Genomic DNA, 11,353 nt, shown 5'->3' with positions numbered 1-11,353 from the left:
GTTATACTGTATTCGCACATTTAGATATGGGTATATGGAATACTATGAAATGTACTTACTAGAAAATACCTAGGTAAAATTTTCTGTTTTGATGTACGGGCAAATGCTGACAAAGATCGACTTTAAATACCCTGAAAACCTTGGAAAATAAAATAAGTTTAAGGCACCCTATATGCTTGCTTATCTTTTTTTCTTTACATTGCCATTTCAGTGGAATTTGTTTAAGTACCCCCTCACCGTTTTGCAGAATGACCGTCTGTTAGTAGAAATGGCATCCTATTGCGTTTTATCTCTCAGTCGCCTCGTCTTCGCTCACCTGCCATTTAACCCCTTCGTGCGTACATATCTCCTGCTGTCACTCGCCCAATTTGATGCACTAATACATTGCTTTCGTCGCCTGTGAACGTGGTGTCTAATGGCGCCCGCCCCATTCTTCATATCCCTCTCGCAAGGCTATTTGACTTTCCCTCGCATATCGACTCGGTCGAATGGCGCAACGCGATGCAATTTTTCTCGTGCGTTAATTATTCCCTTGTACCCTCTGCGGGCAAATTAGACGCACGATTAGTGGATGCTTGTAATAGCAAAAAACATCGATAGGCATCCGCAACCACCGCCGAGAACATTTGTGGGCACCATATGAGGCGGGAGAGCGCTTATTTGACGTACGCACGTTTCGCCACGTCCTCACTCATTCGCTTGAGCCGAAGCGCAGGCATCTCTATTGGCGTTGACGTTTAGATAGGTATTGATTAGCGCCTTACCCATTTGATGCATACATGCAAGTCACCGAGGTGCGTAGTCATATGCCCCCTACAGAAAATGGGAAATCCCATTGTGATATTAATGTTGTAACTGTGGCGTTTGAAATTCGGGCACATAATGGCATCTCACTCAATCATATTTTCCTTTAGACTCTACGTATTCCTTAGGCCATGATGCTGAGACCTGGAAAAGGTTGGCATTCAATGATGGAATGTTTGTACGTGCAGGTATTTATAGAATATTCTTATTATATTAATCTGTTTTTAAATTTGAAAATAAGTATGCGTTCTAAAATTTTGAAAGTAATTTTAAAAAATAATTTGAGTCACATTTGCCTCTTGGTGCTATTCAATGTTTATTTTCATCATGAAAATGTTATGTACACAAGAAAGTAGTCCTCAACAAATGATAAAATTTCCATAAACTACATACGCATGTTTATATATTAGTATGAAGAAACCCTTGTAAGCTTCTTCACGATTAAAATTGGTGTGTCCTTCGAAAAAAACCCTTACATTTAATAAATGAATTTTATAGCACCGGATTTGATGCATACACAAACCCATTGCCCCCTTTTAAAATCGTGACCGTAAGTTTTTCTCCGAATAATTTTATTTCAGATTTCGAATAAATTCATGGTCGTATTCATCCGTGAGTCTATGTCTCTGCCAACTTTTGCCGTTAAAAAATAAATGACCTGAAATAACGTCGCTTACTCTTTTGTTGACAAAAACGAAGTCGAAATAGCTTTTTTTCATTTAAATATCCAGTGAACGTCGAGGAGAGAGAAGCCTTTCACTCCATGGCATTATTAAATGCGTCAAATTTCCGCTCTTATTTCATTTTCTCATTGTTAGTGCGCGCGCGAATCTTCGTATTTTTTCCACGGGCGACTGGTCCATTGTTTACCATCCACTTGTAGAAGGCGCATGGCATCCGTGGCGCGCTCTGGCGTCCTGCGCCCTAAACAATCCTCCTTCCACTTCCTCCGTCTGAGTTAATCCGTAGCGAAGGGTAGAATGTCAACGGTATCCCCGACCTTTTTTTTTAACCAGAATTAATTGAAGCGGAATCTACAAATTTTAATTCACGTTTGGAAATTAAAATGCGACAGAAAAAAATTCTGCGGCAGAAAAGGTAAGGTCAACCGATTATATTCGCCTCGTTGCGGGAGAGCAAAAGCAATCTTATGGCTGCACTCAAATAGGTCCGTAGGTATTGGTTTTTGACCTTCGAAGTCAAAGAATAAGTTTATCCACTATGCTTTGTCCAGAAGTAGTTTTTTATAATATTGTTATTCACCTCCTGATCAATTTTTTTATTCGAGCGTTTTTAGTTCAGCGTTACCTAGCAATTTGGAGGATTTTTTGATGATGGCAAAAATGTATTCCTTTTTTTCAATTTCACTCTTTCAGGTATGTACAAATTCATCTCTATTTTGCGGTAGACGCTTTTATTCGTTCTTGCTTACATGCCAGTCGCGTTTACCTACGGGTTTTAAGGTATAATCATGCATAGTATAACCTATTCATATAGATATTTTTCTCCCCGAAAAAAATCTTCGAATTACGGCAGATGAACGAGAATTTCTCTCCAGTCCAATGTGTGGATCCTATTTCATCGCTGCTCGTGGCACTCGATCGGTCTGCAGGCGAGGGCCCCTCTTCCGCGAGTAAATAGACCCAGGCGACCGTGTCAAATGCGCTCATGTCGAGGGCTTCATCAAGCGTTGTCCATTTCGCTGTCCATCCTATTCTGTACCGTCTTTTATGTGCGTAAACTGCCAGGAAAATGCAGCAAAGGGGGCATCCATTATTTATTTACGCGAGCCGTTTAGGATAGGGTCAAGCCAATTCCCACCTAATCTCACGTGGGGCACAGGGGGTGGTCTTGGCAAATATCACGTCGTTTTTTTTTCCTGTAGAAACAGGGTGAAATGAGAATCTAGACTACGATCTTTGTTATCGTAACTACCAGTCTTAAATATTCTTAGATAAAATTAATTTAAAAAATTGTTTCTTTTTAATTAGCCAAACCTAACGAAGTGTAGATCAACGTATGTACGCTGAAAATACGCATTTTGAGCAATCTCACGTGGGATTAGAGAGAGGGGGTCGAGCCGAATCTTACGATATCTCACTAAACGGAGAGGGGGGTTTCAAAAATCTTAGAACACCTAATGCCAAAGATAAACCATTACTTTATTGATGATTTGTTTTTGTTACTCCGTGACTTCAATATGCTCCAATTTTTTTTCCCACACCACCGAAAACAGCTCTATTCGGCCTTTACTTTGGTGAATTTGATAACATTTAACAATCAAACGTGCAAATGTGTGTCCTTATTGAACCGAAGTTGGTTTACTTATGGTTTATGGATGGTTTTATTAAAAATTGATTCTATTTATGGTTTAAAATAAATCAATTATGTACAAATATATCTCTATAAAATCCCAAAACCCCAAAAGGTTAAACGCCACTGTAACTGCGTAAATATTTATTTTGGAATGTCCAAAAGAATCGACATTTTTTTTAGAGCCCATCCAAATCATTACCGAAGAATGAAACAACTCTTGGCTGAAGAGTGATTTTTCTGACAATGAGACCTATTCGTTGAAGTAACTTAGGAGAATTTTGTGTTTCTGGAGCTGACATTTTCCATCCTGTAGTTCTTTCTACCTAGCAGTGCAGCAATATTTAGAGCAAGAATGCATGTATAGAGTCTGGTGCTTTCCCGGTGCACAGAGGAAATGAACTTTTCTCGGGTTCTCCACAGGGTGAGTTGTTGCATTTCTGCTGACGTTTCGACGACCAACTATAACTTACTTCAGCCCTGATGTTGATACTTGAACCGGGCATCTAAACGTATCTATATGTGTAATTTATGCTCACTGTTGCACTTGAGACGGATATGTAATTCAGTAAGCATGGCCATTGGCCATACCGTGATGAGCTCCTGTTGCTGACGTTTCACACAATCGAAGTGAATGAAGTTTTTATCTTCATCAATAAATCTATAGACTCAACCGTCACAATCATTGAATTAAAAAAGTGACAAATCCAAATCAATGTATGTGCGTTACGAGACGTTATTAGCGAGAGGTGTATGGAGGGAAAAATATTTTCTTGGGAACTAAATACTGGATTTTCTTGTTGTATTAAATTCTAATGCAAAATTCTATATTTTGCTTTTGTTGGTGTATGTGTTTTTTTGCGTTGTGTTCAACTCTCACTTTCAGTTATTCTGAGCCGTCCCGTTCTGTTAGAATCGATCTTGAAATTTTGTGGTACTCGATTGTATGAAATGAGAAAACTCTCATTATTCTGTTTTGTTCGACTAGGGTGGAATGTCCCGGAAATGAGTCATTGGCTTTCGTTGACCGTGTGAATAGTTTTACTCTGAAGCCTTTCTTTCGAATTTTCCCGAGTTATTTAATTTCCCTTTGATGAAAGTGAAATCTTCACGGGTCATTCCCCTCACACATATGCGCTTTCCAACACCGTGTTTGTTCACTTTGATGCCGTTTCTGAAGCTCTCGTCAATCTAGGCGCCCACTTGTTAGGGTTTTGAGAGGCCTTGTTCAGTAGCCTTTTACTATGCCCGAGGGGAGAACGTCGTGTAGACTGGAGTGAACTTGCGAAAACTCCTAAGTGTCGTCCTATTGTGCCCAATTTTATGCCGCCTGTAATCATCATAATATCGTCGGCAAGTCTCCTCAAGCAAGATAGTAAGTCTCATGCATTTTATGCCGCTTCTCATCCCTGAGAAACACGAGGAAAAGAAATATAAAAAATACAGTGAGAGAAAATGGCCTTCATTTAGAGCGAGGTGTACTTTGACGTCACTCAAAAGAGAAATCACCTTTATATTGTATCCGATCTAGATTTAAAAATTTTCTTCTTACTTTACGTCCTTCTAATTATTATGAGGGTTAAGTAACTTTTTCCTCGTTTAAAAATACCTCAACCGTTTCCGTGGCTTAGGTATTGTCGTACTCATTAGTGTTGAAAAATACTCCCCATGAAATAATAATTATTTTTTTAAATCTATCATCCCCATCTGGTATTGCTTATATGCTTGTATCAAAGTACAGATAATCATAGGCATGTATAATGCGAGCACCTTTCACCGTAAGAATCAGCTCAATGGACTTTAAGCAAAGCAAATATTTGGTGCAGTTCGGGTAAATTCTGTTTTTAGGGGTAGGGAACGTAGATAAAAGTCATTCAAACTACCTCGTATCGCTACCTCCTTCAATCCTGTTTTGCAGAGGTGACTTGGTATTGTGGTGTGTATTGGTGTACGATTATAGCCAGTTGATTAGAGCGAGTGGGGTGTAATGTTGACAGCGCTGTAATTTCGCGTCCTCCGGGAGGTGTCGTAATTGCTGACATTGACTTCCTTCTCCATTCAAGGAGGGAAGGAATTCGATCATATATACAGGGGGCCGGGTGATTGTAGGCCCCCGGCTAGGACTCATGGTTACCCAGGGATTTGGGGGTTCTCTCCTGGAACATTTTAGGAAATTACATGCCCAAAATGGATGTTGACGTATTTCTGGCTCTTAAAAAACTAGATTCTAGTCAATATAAAATAGCAATTTCCTAAGAGAAAATGCAATTAAAAGTTAGAATTTCACAGCATATAATAGATTTAATTATGTATTATGGTTCTATATTCTATTTAGTGAAATTTTTTCTTGAAACTGCACTAAAATCTAAAAAAGAAACTCTAAAATAACCTTTTCGAATTCGATTCGCATTGCTATTAAGTTTTAATGACCAAATGATTTATTACTATGGTCGTAGTATGGTATAGATTTGTAAGTAGCGAGCTTACATTGGGGATGAGGTGTTGAAAAGGCAGTGATACAAAACGATAAAAACAGGTGCGCTTCGGAGTGAAAACCAAAGTACCAAAGATTGAGCAAGCATTTTTGAAAGTCTTTTTATCGATTGGGGAAAAGCGAAATCCTATTCTTTTACTATCGTCAAAATATCTCCCTTAATTTCTCATTAATGTCGAGCGTAGAAAAATAGTGAGATTTAAGACGATATTATCCGTGTCGCTCTGAAAGATATCTATGTAAGTTTCATAATTGCTCAGGCAATCTAAACGTTGCATGTAGCCTCCCCGAGTCTCTAGCGGCTCCCAGCCTAACACGTGAAAGCATTTGTGACGCTTTCTGTACGCTATCTTTTGTTATTCCCGGAAGGCGATAGTCATTTAAAAATGATCTCAGACTTCCTGATAAGCCAAATAATATTTTTCGGATATTCCATCGGGTTACATACTGCATCCCTTCCAGGAATAAGAAAACGAAACCTAGCCCTACTTAACCTCTTAGTCCTCAGCTGCTCCCTGTGGCCAGGAATTTCTTCCGTGGGTGTGGGGGTCCAAAACCAGGGGGGAAAAGTTTTGAAAAACAGGGCACTAAGTAATGAGTTTAACTAATTTGAACAGTTATAATCGAAAAAAACTTCATTTGTTGAAATAATATTGTGTAAATTCATGAATTTTCAATATTTTGTTTTCTCTTATGAAGGAAAATAATTGTGTTTTTATTTTTCGGGGGATACGGACCCCCCGGCCTCCCCCCTGGCTACGCCACTGGCTGCTCCCAGTCTAATTTATGTAAATGCCTAGCAACGTCCTCTTTTCGCTCGTAACATTTGTTGTCAAATCACTCTGAATTCCTTTGATGGTATGGTTTCCTTTCTTTAGTATTTTTAAACTGTATTCTCGTGATCTGCGCGAGATGTCACTGCCTTCGCCGGCGGGAGAGGTAGTCACAAGCTCCCCTCCTCTGCCTGGCGCCAATCCGTCTCCGTGGCGACCGTCGATGACTCGTTGCGTGCGCGACGCCGTGTCTAGACCCTCCGATGCCGTGCTCTGTAGTGACACCGAGGCACGCACTACTTCCCCCTCTGAAATAACCCCCCTCTCTCCTCCCGTCTACGTTTCCGTCGTAATCTGAAGAGGCGTGCTTTGCGGTGGGTATGCCACGCTGCGAGAAATGCTTGGAATCGATTATTACCGTCCCTGCGAGACGAAAGAAGAAATTCCTTTTTGCCCTGCGGTAGTACGTTCGACAGAGGCGCATCCAAGAGTATTTGAAGTAGGGTGAGGTTAATTTTAAGTATACCGGGACTATAGTCTATTCACTTTATGTATGCGGGTGAGCTTTCGTGAGAGCCCGGGCACTCTCGGATGGCTTCGCTGATGGGGAAGGTATAGTACCGAGAGAGAGAGAGGAGGAGCGAACATGACGTTGCCAAATGTACGTAGCCGCCCTGCTTTGTCACTGAAAAAGTATGAGTCATAGGTGGTCACAGGTAGTTTGGCCCCGGCGTCGAGACAATATAACTACTCATTTGGAAGGCATTTGGGATAATCCTATCACAGAAGCCCATGATATTGTCAGATACCGCGCTGAATGAGGCACTGTTGGTGGAAGGCATAGTTAGTAACATGCAAGGAGAACGCGTGAGGTGTGGCAATGCTGCTCCAAGAGGAGATTCACGATGTTCACTCGGCGGCAGTTTGAGAGCGACTCACCTACTGTTAGCTGATTGGCAAAGACAAAGTCACGTGTCGAGAAACTTTCCCTACCCCCATAACCATTTGCATTGGCCACACCAGCTAACCCGCAGAGATAAAATGAACATAGTATAGCCACACTGATAAGTTCTACGGGAGTCACCCGCAATGCACAAATTGTGCGAAAAATCTGGTTTTCAAAAATATTTCATTTTCCTCAAATTACTCACCGCCGCCACAGAGGCAAAAAAATTTTAACGACCCTGCCAGGATTCGAACCTGGAATCTTCTGATCCGTAGTCAGACGCGTTATCCGTTGCGCCACAGGGCCCACGTCGGTTATAGGGTGTAATCTTAATTTTGGTATGGAGAAATGTGACTCCATGTAATATTTAATTTATGTAGTTGTTATTTCATGGTGATCTTAAAAGACTACTTCTGCTCAGCAGTGGGTTTCAAAAATAATATTTTCTTGTCTTCTAATTCCAGGTACGTTCCGTGGAAGGGTGGCATATTTCGCCTTGCTCTGCTGACTGGATACTCTTCGGTTCTTAAAATCGTGAGTGAGCATGGGGGACTTTCCTCCGCCTTGTTTCAGTTCACAGTTGGTTCACCTTTTGGAAGTTAATGCTTAACTGCGTGGATGCGCATTCTATTTTTGAGATATTCCTCGGGGTGGTTTAAATGAGCTGTATCGTGATTTCACACAGGTCCATTGGCCTAGAGAGATCCACGTAGCTCGCTTCCGTTCAAGCGTGTCCCACGTAGAAATGTAAAACATGTTAAAATTTGGCGTTTGATTGCGTGTGTGAGAAGTTCATAAATTTATTTGTTCCTCATCACGTAGTGGTCACATTCGATGTATAGGCATTTTAATATTTCAAAATTACCAATAATTTGCAGTGTATGCATGCAATATCTCACCTACCTAAGCATGGACTCTGGTAATGAAATATTCATTGATAGTTGCAGTGCGAAAAAGTAGGTATCTTATATATGTAACTACGTTTGAATTTATCCGTTTATAAAATGTCTAGCAATAGTTTTACTTCTCTGTGTAGAATATTGGGTCTGCGTAGCTGCACAATTATTGGGTTAACCCTGATTCGTCGTATAGGAAACAATTTTTATGCTTACGCACGATTACAGAAATTATAGAGTCAAGGTGATCTAACGGTAGGCGGTCTGCTTCTTTTGAAATAATTTTTATTTGCAGAGTGTTCGCAAGAATGAGGGCAAACTCAGTCATTGACTTTTGCTATCTATGAGCTTTATTTATTGCGGGCGTATGGGGGCCAAAGTTATCGAAGTTGAGGAGAAGTGACACAATCATTTCTTTAGGTTGCCAAGTTTCGAAATAGTTGATTAGTGTACGTAGTACGAAAATGTTTTTGCCCCCCCCCCCTCCCATGTTTTCGTGAACATCGTTCTTATAAAGGCATTCATATTATCGAGAAAAAGAATGGGAAAAATGATGTAATGAAATTAGGTAATAGCATATAGCATTGGACACTAATATCGGATTTGTAATCAACGCGAATTTCAATAGTGTTTTAAATATAAAGTTGTAAAACCATGATTAAGTTTGCATCTTTGTTTTTTTCCTCCAGTGGACATTAAGTCCACTATTTTTTATGCAGATTCAATTAGTTGATAAATTCTTGACCTTTATTCGTTATCCTCTTTTTTAAGGTCAATTACCCAACCCCTTCTTCTCAATTACGCTAGTAGTCCAGATATATACAGAGATTGCATTGCCCTGCATCGTCGTAAAAATTGCGATTTCTCCCTGAGAAGAACATCTGAGCTCTAGTACACTTTTCAATTACTCTGCTTTTATTTCTCAACAATAGGGTAATCATTTTTAATGTACTTTCCTCTGAAATTTGACTGCGGAGATGTCTTTGCAAGAAACTAAACCCTTTCACACTCCACTCAGCTCTGTAAAGGTCGATCCTATTCTCTCGTCCCATATTCTCAGGATGGAGCGCTTTAGGAGTCTATTATTATTATTTAGAGACGCGAAGGATGCTTGCGTGCTCATGACTTCCCACGGGAAGAAGTGTTCCCAAGTCCAGTCCAGTGCTGTGAATATCTCTCGCCCATTCTTCCGGTGCGCGTTTTTCAATTGTCTCGCGCCTTCGGTAACATTTTGTGACCCAGATTGCATTTTCATATCAAAGGGAGAAATTTTCATCGTTAGAGATGAATTTTGGAAGGCATTCATTGTGGCTGAACTAACTAACCCACCAGCGTTGAGGTTGAAGTACTTAGTAATTGATCGACTTTAGGGGACATGTCACAAACTGTCGACTGTGGTAGTGGAGAATACGACAGGTCGCATTTTTAATGTCTTTTTTAGGGCATTTACTATATTACTCTAGTGAAGCTTTCAGTGAATATCGGACTGTATTATTTTTGCTCTATACTTACCATTATTAAGTTGACAAAAGTAACTATGAAAATTCCGAATTTAGTTTGTGCTCATACATTTTAGCAAGATATATAAGAAAAACATCAGCGCAGTAATTGTGTTTATGATCTATCTACATCTACATGTGCATTCTACACTGCAAGCTGCCTCTATAGGCGCGTGGCGAGGGTATTAGGATTCCAGCCTTTTGGAAATGTGTATAAAGAAAATCCTCTAACGAAGTTCCGCCGAGGATTTATTAAAATTCCTCTATCATTCGGGGAAAATTCAATTAAACGAGAGCTTTGAGCTAGTATCAACAATACGATAGCGCAATCGCACCCAATTTGAGTTCAGACAATAATATTCACACATTTAAGTCTAACCTTAATTAGGTATTCAATGCCCTGAAAAATCTAGAGCGTGAAATAAAATGTCCAAAAGGCCGGATAAAAAAACGTTATCATGATTGCTGCATAGCGCTTCCAAAAAGTGTTGGCGTTGCCGGAGCTCAGTAGCTAAGGAGTTGCGACCTCACGTTTATGGGCAAAAAAGTGCTTACAATTGTCTCCCCCATGGTCCTTATATAAAGATAAAGATATTTAGATAGATTGAAAGATATACGGACCATGTTCCGGTATATAAGGACCATGGTCTCCCCTAACCCCTCCCCAAGTATTGCAGATTCCTCCCAAAACAACCAGTTTAATAAACATTGAAAATGGATAATACTTTTCTGAAACGAAGGAAAAAATGTTTTTTTATAAATGACATCAAGGATTCATATTTAAATATTAGTTTTTCATTAAAATCCAGGGAAAAAACGAATTTCCACACCTGATGATGTCGGTGAACATCAACTTGTTATAAATCTTTTCTATTCATGTTTAACAATTCAGGGCAAAAGGTAAATTGATTTAATCCTGTTCTACATTTCCCTTTTCCCGAATGTAGACATTTTAGACGGTAGGCAGCGATTCTTCCGGGTTTCCTTCCGCGTTTATCGAATTTTACTGGACAATATTTCGCCAGTTGGCTTCCTCAGGTCCACTGAAGTTTCGATGCAGAAATTTGGTCGTCTCTATATACACCCTGTTTGGCGCCTATTTTGTGGAGGTGTGCCCTGATTGGTCGCGATCTTTGAAGACCCGTTTCCTCGCGCTGGCTGTAGCCGTATTCACGATTGAAGTTAATGGGTGTTTTGGCGATATCAGTTGCCTCCCTTATGATACTTTGGTAGTACTGAAAATTTAGATATTTTTAAATTGAAAAAAAACTCGAGGTTAAAATTCAAAGTTTAGATGCTGGAAAATGTTAATTACGTTTAATTTTCTATCTGCTGAAAATTTCAATATGCAAACGTTTGTAATAACCCAATAATGTGTCTCGAAAAGAGAACGGTCTAGCCGGAAATTTGCGTCCTCTTAGAGCTAATTTTGAATTAATTAAAATGATGGTTTTCTTAATAACCGTGTTAACTTGCGGAAAAATTAATTTATGTAATTTATTATTTATTTCTTGCAAGTTAACACTAGAACTACCGATGGAGTCATTTTGACTCCTCGCGATTTTTATTTCTCTGCCCTGACTAAAATTTTCCGAATTCCAGCCTGAAATTTCGTGACTTTTATTCAT

General features: G+C 39.7%; 1 non-coding gene across 1 annotated transcript; it reads right to left on the bottom strand.

Moving 5' to 3' along the window:
* Positions 1 to 7,563: 7,563 nt before the first annotated feature.
* Positions 7,564 to 7,636, bottom strand: Trnar-acg. Its single transcript has one exon. It is a non-coding gene; the product is annotated as a tRNA-Arg (tRNA).
* Positions 7,637 to 11,353: the final 3,717 nt, after the last annotated feature.

This window comes from Ischnura elegans, chromosome 5 (genome assembly GCF_921293095.1).
Source record: "Ischnura elegans chromosome 5, ioIscEleg1.1, whole genome shotgun sequence".
NCBI classification, from domain to species: domain Eukaryota; kingdom Metazoa; phylum Arthropoda; class Insecta; order Odonata; family Coenagrionidae; genus Ischnura; species Ischnura elegans.
Note: the sequence above shows the minus strand (reverse complement) of the source record. Positions and strands in the feature narration are given on the sequence as shown.